This window comes from Eumetopias jubatus, unplaced genomic scaffold (assembly GCF_037043125.1).
Source record: "Eumetopias jubatus isolate StellerSeaLion01/CBP00866 unplaced genomic scaffold, mEumJub1_p1.0 scaffold_5, whole genome shotgun sequence".
Taxonomy (NCBI): Eukaryota; Metazoa; Chordata; class Mammalia; order Carnivora; family Otariidae; genus Eumetopias; species Eumetopias jubatus.
The window spans coordinates 121,141,908-121,158,802 of NW_028274811.1; positions in this window are offsets into that span (position 1 = coordinate 121,141,908).

The window sequence follows — 16,895 nt, forward strand, 5'->3', positions numbered from 1 at the left end:
GAGACCCTGTCATAAAAAAGAAAATATGAGTAATTTTCTCCATTTTTATAATAAGTTATTTTTACTTTAAAAAACCTATATTATAGGGACACGTGGGTAGCTCAGTCGTTAAGTGTCTGCCTTCAGCTCAGGTCATGATCCCAGGGTCCTGGGATCGAGTCCCATGTCGGGCTCCCTGCTCAGCGGGAAGCCTGCTTCTCTCTCTCCCACTCCCCCTGCTTGTATTCCTGCTCTCGCTGTCTCTCTCTCTGTCAAATAAATAAAAATATAAAAAAAACCTATATTATAAAAATATAATGCTAGATTTTAAAAACTTCTCAGAGAAATTAACTCATTATGAATCTACCAAAATATCTTCTAAAATAAATAATTGATCTATTTGTACCATTGTCCTCATCACTAATATATAATTGGATAAAATCCAATTAGCTAAGAAGAAATTAATTAAATTAAATCAAATTTAGAACCAGGAAGACTTTGTGTGTCTTGGAATGTCTCTCTAGTTCCCTCTACTGACAATGTTTAACATTGTATCAGCTTACCAAAAAATATTTATTTATTTATTTTTTTAATACTTTTTTAAAAGATTTTATTTATTTATTTGACAGAGAGAGAGAGCAGGAACACAAGTAGGGGGAGTGGGAGAGGGAGAAGCAGGCTTCCCACTGAGCAGGGAGCCCGATGCGGGGCTCGATCCCAGGACCCTGAGATCATGACCTGAGTCAAAGGCCGACACTTAACGACTGAGCCACCCAGGTGCCCCACAAAAAAATATTTAAAGGGCCCATATATTTTTTCATAAAAGAAGCAAAAAAGGATAAATTTAGAGCTAACGGGCCAATAAATCTATAACCAGAACACTCATAGCATATGCCATGACTCTGAGTTTGGAAATTGCTTGGCAGTTTGGAGGATTGGAAGGAGGCTAAAAGCTCCTGGTGATGAGGCAACAGAAGGCAAGCTGAGGACAAACCAGAAGCTGGCACCCTACCACCCACCCCCATGTGATATATGTGACATTCCTCAGGCACTCCTGGCTGCCCTAAAGGAAAAACAAATGGTTAACTGATAGAGATCACAGTCCTACAGGACAGGAGTCTCCCTCAGTTTACAAATGTCCTAGTGATTTACAAGGAAGAAGCTTTCTTATCAATAACCTAACTTCCAGAGACCTATAACTCAGTTTCTTGAAGCCCTAACATCACCCTCCCCTATATGAAATTGAGGGAGGCTGAGGCAGAAGGAAATGTAAATAAAATTGAATTTCTTTTGAACCTGAAGCCCATCGACAAGGACGTGTGATAGGAGGAATGTAACATTTCTCCAGGAAACTCCCGACTGTCTTCATGTTAGTGCCTCATTAGAGGGAAAAACAACGTTGGCTTGACAATAACGAGGCCTCCAGTATCCTGACAGTCTTTAGCACATGTCAGTCCTTCTGGACACCCCCTTTGTCCTCACCTCCCCAACTCCTGAGTATATAATCAGCCATTCCTCAAGACCACAGTGCAGCAGCTCTTTCTGCCCACGGGTCCTGTTCCCATGCTTTAATAAACCACCATTTTGCACCAAAGACGGCTCAAGAATTCTTTCTTGGTTGTCCGCTCTGGACTCCACCCCAATGAACCTCACCTATATTCTAAAACTACAACACTGGTGTGAGGAGGGGAAGTGGAACAAGCTGAGGCTTCAAGGCTGTCTCTTGAGGTGAATGCCTCACTCACAACCATGGAAATAAACTCCAAACCCTGGAGTGAGCTCCTGTTGGCCATGTCTATATTAATTGACCCTGTCTTCTGGCCATGGCCAATTCATTTATTCAATTAGGTGGTCAGGCACAGGTATATGGTAATAAGACAGAGCAGCCTTTATGGGGATAGATCGAATGGTAGATAGTAGATAGATCCGGGGGTAAAAATTTGACAGAAGCCAAGCCAATCAGATTCTTTCTCCTGGTAATTTGAAACACTGAAGAGAGAAGCACAAGAGACAAGACTAATCATGCCAATGTAAGTGCTCCAGACAGAAACCCACCTACTGCTACAGAGGTTCCTGGGGGAGGACTTGGTTTCTTTGCCTCCCTAAGTCTTGGTTGCTCAACTTTTCCTTGATAGTTTCCCACGTTTTTATCCTGAAACTAATTAGAGTCAAAATACAGAATGGGTATATGTTAGTAGGGGCATATCAGGCAAGGCTTCTAATACCATGTTAAAGATTGTAGACTTTATCTTTTTTTTTTTAGAGAGAGAGAGAGAGAGAGAGAGACTGTGGAGGTGGAGGGGCAGAGGGAGAGGGAGAGGGAGAGAGAGAGAGAATCTTAAGTAGGCTTCACGCTCAGCACAGAGCCAGGTATGGGGCTCATTCTCAATACCATGAGGTCATGACCTGAGCCGGAATCACAAGTGGAATGCTTAACCGACTGAGCCACCCAGGCACCATTAGGTAGAATAATTTTGACCGCAGGTCTCAGAAAAATCAACTACAATCTAAACAATGAGGAAATATATGATTTGTTAAATGAAACCCAGAGGTAGGACAGGCTTCAGTGCTGACTTAAACCAGCAGCCCTAGCTCCATTTCTCTGCAAGTCTCTTGGCTCTGCCTTTTTTGTATGTTGGCTTTACCCTCATCCTGACTGTGAAAAGGCTGCAGCCATTACTGGCCGCATATCTAAGGAAACTACCATCAGAGGAAGAGACAGGCAGTTACTACTGAAAGCTCTCACAGAATTATAAGGAAGAACTTTTCCAGAATCTCAGATCAAATATTTCCTCACATTTCATTGGTTCAATCTGGTCACATGCCTGGTCCAGAACCAATTACTGACAAAGGGTTAAAATTACTCTTATACTGACCAGGTCAGTATCAGTCAGGGTTCTCCAGAGAAACAGAACTGATGGGGGGCGGGGGGGGGGAGGGAATCCACATCTACAAATCTATCACAAAGATAATCTCTTTAAAGTCAACCAATTAGTTGTTAATCACATCTACAAAATACTTCACAGCAACACCTAGATTAGTACTTGATTAGGTACCTGAATACTCTAGCCTACCTAGGTTGACACATAAAACTATCACAAGTTCTATTTCTGAACTTGTGAGGAGTGTGTTGAAGAAGGGTAGAAATGAAAACCTGTACAAAATTGGGGTTCTGTTAGGAGGAAAGGAGCAGATGGCAACTAGGCAAGCAAAAATATCCACTACTGACATGGATCATAAATAAGTCTCACTACATCTGTGATCTCTGCTAGTAACGCCCAAATTGATGACTTCTATTTATAATGATGAGCATTTTCTCATGTTGAAATTGTGACTACATTAGAGAGTCGAGTTTGGTAAGTGAATTTATAATCAGTGTCATGTTTGGAGAGGCAGACACACATTACAAAGGGCTTTTTTGTTTCTTTCTTTTTAAGATTTTATTTTATTTGAGAGAGAGTGAAAGCAAGAGAGATCACAGAGGGAGAGGGAGAAGCAGATTTGCCGCTGAGCGGAGAGCCCAAGGTGGGGCTCGATCCCAGGATCCTGAGATCATGGCAGACGAGACACTTAACTGGATGAGCCACCCAGGCGCCCCAGAAGGGGCTTTTTTCAATTAGAAATTGTATCAGTGAATTAGAATTATGAGTTATAGACAACCACAGAGGCTTAAGATAGATGCTCATTGCTCTCTCAGATTCAAGAAGTGTAGAAGTTTTCAGTCCAGAGTTGTATAAGCACTCTGTGCTGTCAGGGTGCCAGATTTCTTCCATCTCATTTCATTGCTCTGCCACAAGCGTTTCCTTCCTAGGGAAGGAAATACCTCTTGATCTGAGGTGGTCTGTGGAAGTCTAGCCATTATATTCATATTCCAGCCAATAGAAAGGAAGAAAGGCAGATCACGTTTCTTCCTTTTAAGGGCATTTCCTGCAAGCTGCATTGACCATTTCCACTTACATCCAACTAGCCAGAACTTAATCACATGGTATAAGAAGCTAGAAAATGCAGGCTTTATTACAAACAGCCCATGAGCCTCCTAGGGTGACCAACGATCCTAGTGTGTCTGGAACTTAGGGCTTCCATGAGACACAGGATTTTCAATGCTAAATAGTTGGTCAGCACAGCTCCATTACTCTGGAAAGAAAGGAGAATGGATATTTTCCAACGCCACAATCAACTGGAAGCTTTTTCGTTGTAACAGATAAGAAATTAGACCTAAAATGGCATAAGCTAAAAACAGAAACAACAACAACAGTTTATTGAATGATGTAACTGAAAAACAGAGGCCCAAATAACGTCATTAGAACCAGGTCTCTCTCGAACTGCCTATTCCTCTTGCCTCTCTGTTGGCTCCATTTTCAAACAGGTGGTACCAATGGTGGAAAAAGGCTGCCAGCAGCATTGGCTCCCAACTTTAAATTAGAAACCAGTCAAAAAGAAGAGCCTTATCTCCTAACAACCAGAACAAAATCTAAAAGCCTGGACCTCATGCACCTGAATTTGATCAGCGGCTCATCCCTGAGCCCATTACTGTCCCCAGGGCATCATTGTCCCTTGGAGCAGGTGGGTCCATCCCCCCCTGCCAAACTATTAGACCTGAAAGCAAAGAAAGGAAGTTTTATTTTAAAAACTGGCGGTACTGAGAAAAGGGTGGTTGGAGGCTAGCTACTGAGCAGCAAAAACACAAATGTTCACTACAGACGGTATTGTATGGTCTCTAATCCCTTTGTAATGCCTACGATATCTGAAAAGCAGAAAGATTGAGACCACTGCCAGAAAGAAAATCTTGCTCTTTCATAACCAACAGAAGCACAGGAGGTCTCGGTGATGCCATAATATGGTTTTAAACAACCTCTTCTGTCTGGCTTTTCCTTCCTCATTCCTGTCCCACCTGGTCCTCATGGTTTTTATCAATCCTTTACTCTTATTCCCAGTGAGCTTTAACCAGTTTTCCTAAGTAGATACAGAAGATTAAAAACTTCAGATTCTTCAAGTCCCTAACAGAAAATTATCGAAAGGGCCAATGTTCAGTCAATCTGACCACATTTTATAGTTTAACATCAGTAGTAGTATGCAGTCTCTATTGTTTTTCTCAGCCTTACCAAACCCCCTCCACCATACCTGCACATATATCCTGCATAATATATCTTATGTGTGTATATGATGTTAATATAACATATGTAATTTTTTTCTGATTCAGATTCTGAGGCAAAAACACATTTTGGTCCATACAACATGACTTACAGCTCACATATTAAGTCAGAGTGGTAGTGGTATCAGAAAAGAATTACTTGGGGTGCCTGGGTGACTCAGTCAGTTAAGTGTCTGCCTTTGGCTCAGGTCATGATCTCAGGGTCCTTGGATCGAGCCCCACATCAGGCTCCCTGCTCTGAAGGGAACCTGCTTCTTCCTCTCCCTCTGCCCCTCTCCCAGCTTGTTCTTTCTCTCTCTCTCTCAAGTGAATAAATAAAAATCTTTTAAAAAAAGAAAAAAAGGAATTACTTTTATGTTCAAGTAAATTATATTTGTGTAGCACTTTTAACTTCCCAGAGAATTCCTGCACCTTATCTCTAAGTCTCAACAACTCAGTGAAGCAAATAGATATATTTTCCACGTGTCATAGGTAAAAACCTGGAGCTCAGAAAAAGTTAAATTACTTGCTTAAGTTAGCACAACTAGTGAGTGGTAGAGATTAGAACTTCCCTTCTCTTGGCTCCTAGATCTCTGATCATTCCACATATGTGCTACCACCCTCACCTTCTTCCCCATCTCTCCACTTTCCCAAACCTCAGCTGCTTTACCACTGGCCCTTTGGGGATGCTCTGTATCACACTAGTTACCAACTGTGCCTTCAGACTATGAGAGACCTGTGTTCGAATACCATCTCCTCTTCTTACTTCTCAGATCCTTTCTGCCCTGTTTAACATTTCTCACTCTCATGATTTGGCTATGATGTATACAATGTATACAATGACACCCAAATCTATCCTATCTCCAACCTAAACCACTTCATTGAGCTTCATACTTCCATATACTGTTATATGAAATTGCTTATGGGGCATTTCAACTGCAAATGCCATAGGCATTTCAAATTTAAAATGTCCAAACCTGGGATTATCATTTCCTGGCTCATCTGTGATCCCCCAGTTCCTATCTTGGAATCATTTATGAATCCTATAACTCACTCAGCCCCATTCCAGTTCCATCCAATCAGACACAAAGTTCTGAATATTTTACCTCCTTTCCTTTCCAGGGAGAGGTGAGCAACTATCCAACCAAAGTTTTGAATAATATCTTCAATTTTATTAAGAGGATGATTGACCCATTGCGGTAGATAGAACAATGGTCCCACAAACACATCTACGTCCTAATTTCTAGAACCTGTGAATGTTACCTTACATGGCAAAGGAAAATTAAGGTTGCAGAAGGAATTGACATTGCTAATCAGCTAAACTTAAAATAAGGATGTTACCCTGGATTATCTGGGTGAGCCCACTGTAATCACAAGGGTCAAAAGTGGAAGAAGGAGGCAGAAGTCAGAGTGATGCCCGATGGAAAGAACTTGACTCACCCTTGCCAACTTCAGAGATGGAGAAAGGGGGTTATGAGCCAAGAAATGTGAGTAATCTCTAGAAGCTGGAAAAGGCAAGGAAACTTGCCTAAGGTCTCCATTCGGTTTATATTAGTTTGTCACAGATTGCCACAAAATCAGTGACTTAAAACAGCACATATTTATTTTCTTATGGCTCTGGAGGTCAGAATTCCAAAATCAGTTTCAACAGGGGTCAACAGGGCGTATTCCCTCTAGAAGTTCTAGGGAAGAATCCATTTCCTGTTTTTCTCCAGCTTCTAGAGCTGCATTTTTTACATTCCCTAACTCATGGCCCTTTCATCTGTCTTCAGAGTTAGCAGTGTGGCAGATTCAAATCTTTTTGCGCTTTTATCATATTACCTTCTCCTTTCTGAAGTCAAATCTCCTCATGTCCCAGATTCTTGTAAGAATCCAACTTCTAATTGTTTGCTCCCAACTCTTAAAAGACTCAGAAATTATTCATGCCAAAGGACAAGCAGCTTTTTTATTACTATTGGACAGACCGGTGCTGTCCAATAGAACTTTCTGTGATAATGGATATGGCTTCTACTTGTGCTGTACTTCATACAAATTGAATCATATATGGTCTTTGTGACTAGTTCCTTTTGCTTACATAACATCTTCAAGTTCATCCATTTTTGTAGCACGTTATCAGTACTTCATTCTTTTTTCTTACCAAATAAGATTCTATTGTTTGGATTTACCACATTTTGTTTACCTACTCATCAGTTGATGGAAATTTGGGTTGTTTTCACCTCTGGCAATTAATATTGCTATAAACATTTCTGTACAAGTTTTTGTGTGACCATATGTTTTCACTTTTTTTAGGGTAAGAAATGAAGGGCTATGTCATATGGCAAGTCTATGTTTAATTGTTTAACAAACTTGCAGATTGTTTTCCATTTTACTTTCCCACGAGTATGTAAGGGTTCTATTTTCTTCACATTCTTGCCAACACTTGTTATTATTTCACTTTTTGATTCTAGCCATCCTCCTGGGTGTAAGTGGTATTGTTTTTGATGTGGATTTCCCTAAGGAGTAATGGTGTTGAGTATCTTTTCATGTGTTTATTGGCCATTTATGTATCTTCTTTGGAGAAATGTCTATGCAGATCCTTTGTGCATTTTTAAATGGGCTATTAAAATTTTTATTATTGACTTGTAAGATTTCTTTATATATTCCAAATAGAAATCATTTATGAGATATATGGTTTGTAAATATTTTCTCCTATTCTATGGGTCATTTTTCACTTTCTTAATGGTGTCCTTTTTTTTTTTTTTTTGCTGCTTATATTTTTGGTGTCATATCTAAGAACCCACCACCAAATCTGAGGTCATGAAATTCATCTGTGTCTTCTAAGGGTTTTATAGCTTACCACATTTTACATTTAGGTCTTTGACCCATTTTGTGTTAATTTTTGCTTATGGTATGAAGAAAGGGTCCAACTTTATTCTGCATGTGGATATCCCATTATTGGAAAAACTATTTCTTGCCCATTGAATAGTTTTGGCATCTTTTTGAAAATCATTTGATAAGTTTGTTCATCTTTTTACCTAGTTATACTATCCATTATTGAAAGTTGAATACTGGAGTCTCTATTATTGTTGAATGGTCTATTTCTCTCTGTTTCTGTGTTTTTACTCCATTTATTTGAAACTCTGATGCTAGCTGCATATATATTTATAGTTGTAATATTTTCTGGATGGATTTTTCTTTTATCATGATTTGATGGGTACACTTATGAAAGGTCTGGCTATGGGCAATGCCTCTGTTCCTCTTCCTGCCCCACCCCTCAACTAAAAGGATGTAAAAATAAGCCTTCTCTAACATGCAGAGAATCTAGTTTTATTACTAGGATTGACTTTCAATAGATAATTCAATTATTATTGCACAGCTATTCAATTATCGCCAGAAAGGAGGGCCACAGGTTATTCTAAAACACAAAAGACATAATTTTTTAATCTATTCATTTAACTATAACAAGAATGTGACTCTCTTGTTTCCAAATCATTAGATTCTAGCTCTTCTCTAAGCAATGTCAAAAAAATATTTCTTACAAAAACTAAACTCCTAGGGGTGCCTGGGCAGCTCAGTTAAGCATCTGCCTTTGGCTTTGGTCATGATCCTGGGGTCCTGGGATCAAGCCCCACATCTGTCTGTCTGTCCTCCCTGCTCAGTGGGGAGTCTGCTTCTCCCTCTCTCTCTGCCCCTCCCCCTGCTCCTTCTCTTTCTTTCTCACTCTCTCAAATAAATAAAATCTTTAGAAAAAAGCAAAAAACAAAAAACTGGACTTTTAGTCCCTTGAAAGAAAGGAATATATTTCATTCCTTCTTATACTTCTGCTGTATAGAAGAGAACCTGCTCTAGGACAAACATCTGATGACTTGAAATTTTAAAATTGTTTTTATCACCTCTTCAGGAACAGATATCTATAGATATTTAAAAAAGAAGGTGGAGGTGATGTACCTTTTTATCCACAATGAAATAAAAGAATATTAATTATAAGAGCATAAGGAATAAAGCCAAAATCACCTGAAATAAAAGTAGCTACTATTGAACTTTCTATAAATATTCTCCCAGGCATCTATGAATAAACAAAAGCAATTTTTTTTTCATAGAATCATACTGTCATAGGGCTTTACCCTGATTTTTTGACTTGTCAATGTCTTGGAGATATTGAAGTGTGTCATTCTTTTTAATATTTCAGGGTCTACCCAATTAAGAGTTTAAGAAATTATTGGATAATTGTTGATTCTTTATTTAAAAAATTACACAAATAGTATCTAATTACATATAGTAAAAATTAAAACAAGGCAATGCAGATAGATGGAAAATTATAAATTGCCCTTCACTTTGGACTCCTACTCTCTCTAACCTTCTAGAATTACCACTGTTAAGAGTTTAGTTTCCTTTCAGATACCTTTCTATGATTTTCCATACAAATACCACAAATATATAATTTTGGTTTATTCCTCTTTACATAAATGAAATCACATCATACACATTATTCTGCAACTTGATTTCTTTAACAATATATCCTGGTGAAGTTTTCCTGTAAGTACATGTAGATCTCTCTTATTCTTTTTAACTACTGTGTAGTATCCCCTGGTAAAGGTATCTATGAATTCTTCCCAGTACTTTCCTAACTGCATTCTAGTGAATAGCACTTCAGTATTTTTAGACTGGTTATGTTCTAGGTAGGACTAGTCAGTATATTTGTCCATTCTATCCTTTAAGCATTCAGAAGTATTTTGTTAGACATCAACAAATGGGACTGCAGGTTACTCTGAGGGAGGCAGAAAACCCACAGTGTAGATATGCCTGGAGGGTAGCACAGCTCAAGACTACTAGGCACTGACTAGTGTCCATTAATGGTTGATAAGTGGGGAGATGTTTATCTTGTTGATTCATTTATTTTTCCAACTTAATAGCTTTATTTCATTGATGTACATGTAGATGCCTTTCACTGAAGGCCGCCACCTCCATTCACCTACAGAGAAGTACATATTGGAAGATTATCACTGCCATTCCATTGTGGGCTACCGCAGAACGATTAGTGTGTGATGTGAAACACAACATCCAGTCTCCTGAAACACTCCTTGGATTCCCAGTTTGAGACTGGAGAAGGCAAAGTTAGTAACCAAATTGGAAATACATATTTGTATGTATATACATATATATACATATAAAATACATAAACATGTAAATTTTGTTAAGAACCCTTCACATGAGATAGACCCTCTTAACACGTTTTTGAATGCACAATACAGTAGTATTAATTACATGCACAGCGTTGTACAGCAGATCTCTAACTGACTCACTGTGTATACCTGAAACTCTATACCTGTTGGATAGCAAATCCCACATCCCCTCTCCCCGAGTCCCTGGCAACCACCATTCTACTCTCTGCTTCTATGAATTTGACTCTTTTTAGATACCTCATATAAGTGGAATCATGCAGTATTCGTCTTTCTGTGGCTGACTTACTTCAATTAGCATAATTCCTCCAGGTTCGTTCATGTTGTTACACACGCCGGGATTTCCTTCTTTTGTAAGGTATGCATATATCACATTTTCTTTATCCATTCACCTGTGAATGGACATTTAGGTTGCTTCCACATCTTGGCTATGGTGAATAATGCTGTGACGAACATGGGGGTACAAATACCTTGAGATCCTGAAATGGGTATTTTGAACTCACATCAAAACTGTACGTATAGTGCTATTAAAGGTTAATTAAAAGTTATACAATATTTTAAACAATGACAGAAAATACCTAAAGTCCTGCTCTCATTATATATGTATTTTTTTTCATTTTTTCAGTGGTCTTTTTCAGTTTTTGGCCTTATGTAAAACTATATAACCAGCTGTGATCATTATTGAATACAGTTTGAATTCTGCTTTTTACAATTATCCTAAACATTTCCACACATACTTAAAATTTTTACTTTTTAGTGGTGGCATAATAAAACTTTCAAAATGATGTACTATAATGTAATGAATTGGTTCCTATGGCTGGATAAGTGACCCTGACTTCTGCTCTACTGAGCAGGTAAAATAAAATACATGGAACATGATGCAGAAATAAATAAAGGGTGTCACAATCTCTTGGCAGCATTTTTTTGAAATATATTATTGCAGGCATTAATAGTTTTCTTAGAGCACAACTAGTCGGATTGTGCTGTAAAAAAATAAAAAATAAAAATAAAAAAAATCACCCAATGAACAGGTACATGAAAAGGTGCTCAACAACACTAATCATCAGGGAAATGCAAATCAAAACCACAATGAGCTAACACCTCATACCTGTCAGTATGATTATTATCCAAAAGACAAAAAATAGTAAGTGTTGTCAAGGATGTGTAAAAAAGGGAAACCTTGTACACTGCTGGTGGGAATATAAATTGGTACAGCCACCGTGGAAAACAGGATGAAGTTTCCTCAAAAAATTAAAAATAGAACTATCATATGATCCAGCAATTCTACTTCTGTGTATTTATCCAAAGGAAACGAAAACACTAACTCAAAAGATATATGCATCTCCATGTTCACTACAGCATAATTTATAATAGCCAAGGCAAGGAAGCAAACTGTGTCTATGTGTTCATCAATGGATGAATGGATAAAGAAAATGTGATATATTGTTTTATATATATGTATATATATACATTTTATGTATATGGATATATACAAAATTCAGCCATAAAAAAGACATTGTTGCCATTTACAACAACATGGAGGGAACTTGAGGGCATTATGCTAAGTGAAATGTCAGACAGAGAAAGACAAATACCATATCATCTCACTTGTATGTGGATTCTAAAAAATGAAAAACAAACAAAAAGCCCCAAAGTCATAGAGAACAGAATGCTGGTTGCCAGAGGGGGTAGGGAGTAGGCAAAATGGATTAAGGGGGTCAAAAATTACAAACTTCCAGCTATAAAATAAATAAATTATGGGATGTAATAGACAGCGTGGTGACTATAACTAATAATACTGTCTAATATGTAATTTTTAAGATCTCATCACAAGAAAAAAATTGTATTTATATGTGGTGATGGCTGTTAACTAGATTTATTGTTGTGATCATCTCGCAATATATACAATTATCAAATCATTATGTTGTACGACTGATACTAATATGTTATGTCAATTACACCGTAATAAAAAATTTTCAGTGTATATCTTTTAGCATTTTAGGAAGATGACTTGTTTATTTTATGATTATCAGAGGCATTTATAAGAAATAACCTAAGTTTCACTTATGTTCATGAAATAAGATTTAGTTTTGCTTACATGGCTTAAATGATTTTGTTTGCTTAGGGAATTTTCAAGTTTGGTCTCCCCTTTGCATTTTATTTATTTACTTATTTATTTATTAAGATTTTATTTATTTATTTGAGAGAGAGAGCGAATGAGAGACAGAGAGAGCATGAGAGGGGGAGGGTCTCCCCTTTGCATTTTATTTATTCATTTATTTATTTATTAAGATTTTATTTATTTATTTGAGAGAGAGAGAGAGAGCATGAGTGGGGGGAGGACCAGAGGGAGAAGCCAACTCTGGCTGAGCAGGGAGCCCTGATGCAGGCAATGTGGGACTCCAGGATCATGACCTGAGCCAAAGGTAGTTGCTTAACCGAACTGAGCCACCCAGGCACCCCTGCATTTTATTTTAATAATAGGAAAGAAGGCTTGAACAAAGACTCCATGTCGGAAGGCCCTTGGTATATATGGGGAACAGAAGATGGGCTGAGTTAGCTAAAACCACAGTTTCCAAACATAATTAGTAAATGTTTACTTTCAAATAAAATTGTATTTATAACCCAAGTAATATAAAATAGATAAAAGTGGTACTTTATAATTTAAATGTGATTTTTTCATTTTAATTGTGAAATATTTTTTCTGGTATAAATGAAGTCAATGAAGATAACAAAGGTCTTTTGATGAACAAAAACTTTGCAACCATGGGGTTAGGCCTGATGGTTTCCTTATTTTTGTTTTTCTATTTGGGTGCACAATACTAAGAAAATTCTGATTTATATTGCAGCTCGCCCTAAAATCCCTAAAATCTGTTTCAATTAAAGTAGATCAGAAGCTTGAAAGAAAAGTAGCAGAAAGTGTTTGCTTCAATAGTCAATCACTAATAATATTGATTACTTCTTGTTTACATATACAAATGTTGACTATGAAGTGACCAAAATTGAAAACAACTTCTAATGCTATCTATAGTACGACATTATCAAGAAGTGTTTTAGGTGTTCTTGTTGAAAAACTACTATGCTGTAATGAGAAATAATGCTAGGCAGTAAATTTGTCTGAGCAGGGCATGCAGGTATTATACATCTATACAAAATTATGTGTCAACATGCAGAAGTGAAAATGATAAAAAGATAAGTACAGAGCCTCAGCCTTCATTATCACTGACTAATTTTTTAAGTTCAAGTATAGGCATTGAGAGGATAGACTTTATTCTAAGGTCTGCCTCCCAACTGCAATCTGGTAAGCTTTAGTATGTTGAAATCAGAGATACATCACAATTGAGTGTACATGCTACTGCTTTGTTAGGATTGATAGAGTAGCTAGAAAATAATTTAAGATTTAATTTCAAAATATAATGTTTGTGGAACCTCTGAAGTACTTCTATAAAGCTGTTAAGGTTATATGGTTTGCTGAGCCTGGATTAGAGAGATCTTGGCTACAAATGGATGTTGAACTTTAATTTGTAGCCTATGAGGATTCCTGAAAAGTTCAGGAGAGTGTGTGAGAAGACCAAAGCTGTATTGGAAATCATCATTTAAGAGGTGGTTAACTCTGAGAGAAAAGAAGTTTATCTAGGAAGTGACTGCCATCAAACAGCTAAGAGAGAAACTGAAACTGAAGTTGGGTACTTGGGCAGAACGAGGGAAACGTGGGTGTTAGGGTCAGCTTCAAAGACATCTCATAAAAGATGGAGGTGTAAAGATTAAAGCAGTCTTTAATACCATATAGTCCAGGGTTTAAATCCTGCCTGATATTTTCCAGTTTATGAAAATATAGAAAACATCTGAAAAATAGATAAGTTCACAAGTTTAATCTTCTAGCACCTGAATACTGCAAACAGACACTGGTCTGGACATGACCTTACATCTTGCATTCTGCAGCTCTTTTTAAACTCTTAACCACGGGGACCACCCCCACCCCAGTTTAGAGAATAGCAGAGCCGATATCTGAACCCAGGCAGCCTAGCTACACACAGAGTCCATGTTCTTTACCATTTGCTATCAATGTCTGTGGTGTGAATTCATCCTGTGGAAGTTAAGAGGCAAGTGCTGAATAGCTTGAAATATAAAGGAAATAATGCAGGGGGAAGAAAAACCAGAGGAGATGATCCCCTTCTATGCCAGGGTAGGAACCGTAAACTTTGGATCTTAAAGGCAGTGGGGAAAATCACTGAGGGGTTTTAAGCAGAAGTAACACAATCAGACTTGAATGCATACAAAATCTCTCTGGTGTGTTTTGCTCCTTTAAGTTTGTTTAGCGCCCTAATGTAGTAATGTTCATTTTCATTCCTGGAGTTGAACCCTCTCCAAACATTTTTTTTTTTAAAGATTTTTATTTATTTGACAGAGAGAGACACAGTGAAAGAGAGAACACAAGCAGAGGGGGAGGGGGTGGGAGAGGGAGAAGCAGGCTTCCCGCAGAGTAGGGAGCCTGGCACCAGGCCCAACGCTGGCCAGATCCTGGGATCATGACCTGAGCCGAAGGCAGACACTTAACGACTGAGCCACCCAGGTGCCCCCCTCTCCAAACATTTTATGTATTTATTTTACTTTTTCTTCCCCTACATTGTGAGTAAAATTTAATTCACTTTTTATCCATTGAATATTAAATGCACATTAGTTAATACAAGGCACTACTTCAAAGAATCTATGAAAATAACACAAAAGTAAATTAGGAGATGATTTGCATTATAAAACAATATATTTACAGATTTATGTAAAATTTCAAATTTATGTCTTTCAAATCCACTAGAGGAAAATTATTTGTCTGAAGGGATTTGTTTTCCATATATTAACAAACCATTGTATACAATAAGCATGCATACTTTTTTTTTAATTGACTCAAATGACCTAGTTAAAAACTCCTGTTACTGGAGAGCCCGGGTGGCTCAGTCGGTTAAGCGTCTGCCTCGGGCTCAAGTCATGATCCCAGCGTCCTGGGATTGAGCCCCGCATCTGGTTCCTTGCTCAATGGGGGAGCCTGCTTCTTCATTCCCCTGCTTGTGCTCTCTCTCTCTCTCTCAAACAAATAAATAAAATCTTAAAAAAAAAAAACTCCTATTACTAGTTTTGCCAGTCAAACAATCTTTGAAAAACAAGTCTTCAGATGCCCCGCCCCTGTTTAACAGCTTGGAGGAGTAAACACTCCATCTGAGGGCAGGATGTCTTAATGAGTAATGAGAGACGATGCTAATAAATAGTATATGCTAATAAATAGTATCTTAGGATAATTTAAACAAAAATCCCTCAAGCAGAGAATGACAATTTACAATCTAACTTTGACAAATTGTCTATATTCAATTGATAGAGAAGGGATATAAATGTATATATACACACAAAAATGAATGTATATATGTACATAAATAACATAACGCATGAGATACATATATATACACATACATAAAATGACATAATACAAAATAAACTTTCCTTATTGCATTTCTGGAATCAGACCGTTTATTTAAAAGATCTGAATTCAATTCAATTCTTCCAATTTTTAAGAACGGGTAAATTAAGCTGTACATGATTACACAAAGAAAAGTTTCCAGAATATATTTGTCAAAAACGGTCCTTCAAAGCAAGGGGGACTATTCTTATTAGTTCAGAAAAATTCGGATATTCAAAAAAATAGGTTTTTTACACAGACTAGAATTGAAATGGCTTTGTGGAACCAGGAGGGAAATCTGTACAGAACTTTTCTGTAATTTGTTCAAGTTACTCCTATTTTATCTAAAAACTATAAAACACAGCCAGTGAACTACCAAAAAAATAGTAGTGTCTTGACCATAGAGTAGTGAGGCTGATTTTTTTCTCATAAGAATTAGAGTCACACAGAGTACAAGACTTGAAATCTGTGTCTTTAGTTTAGCCAAAAGCAACAGAGTGAGACCAGCCAAGAAGAGGGAGTCATATGACCACAGTTAGACAAAGTTGTTTTCCATTTCATATGCCCTCTGGAAGGGCGAAAGTGGAAAGGCAGACTCAGCTGTGAATGTTAGCTTTTTCACATTCTGTAAGCTACAGTACAGTAGCTGCTCTATTAGGACTAGTAATGGGACTTAAGTTCTAATACCCGAGTTTCACCTCTTTCCAACTTCTTAAGATGTGTTGAAAATACAGAGCATTACTAGGTTAATTTCTCCTAATGTGATTGGATAGTCTAACTTGGTATCCTATTCCGTCATTGATTTTGATTAAAATAATATTCATCAGGGAAAAAGAGCTAAAAGAATACAGTAAAAGGGCAAATGCTGTTATGGAGACTTGAAACTGGACTGATTATTCATTGCATTAGGTGTACTTGCTAAGGAAGCTAAGGTCTTATTTAATTTCCTTGTGTGCTTTGCAGGTGCGCGCCCATGCAGCTGCCTGGAAGGCGCGGGGAAAGGACTCGGCCGCCGCAGGGCTGGGAAGCTTCCCCCGCCATCCGTCCCGGCTGCACCCGGCTTACGCTATCCGCCGGGCCCCTCCCAGCCTCGCGTCTCTCTAAACCTGCGGCCTCAGTGGGCGAGCGAGAGGAGGACGTCATCGACGCGCGGTCGAGCCTCCAGCCAGCCCCTCGAGCG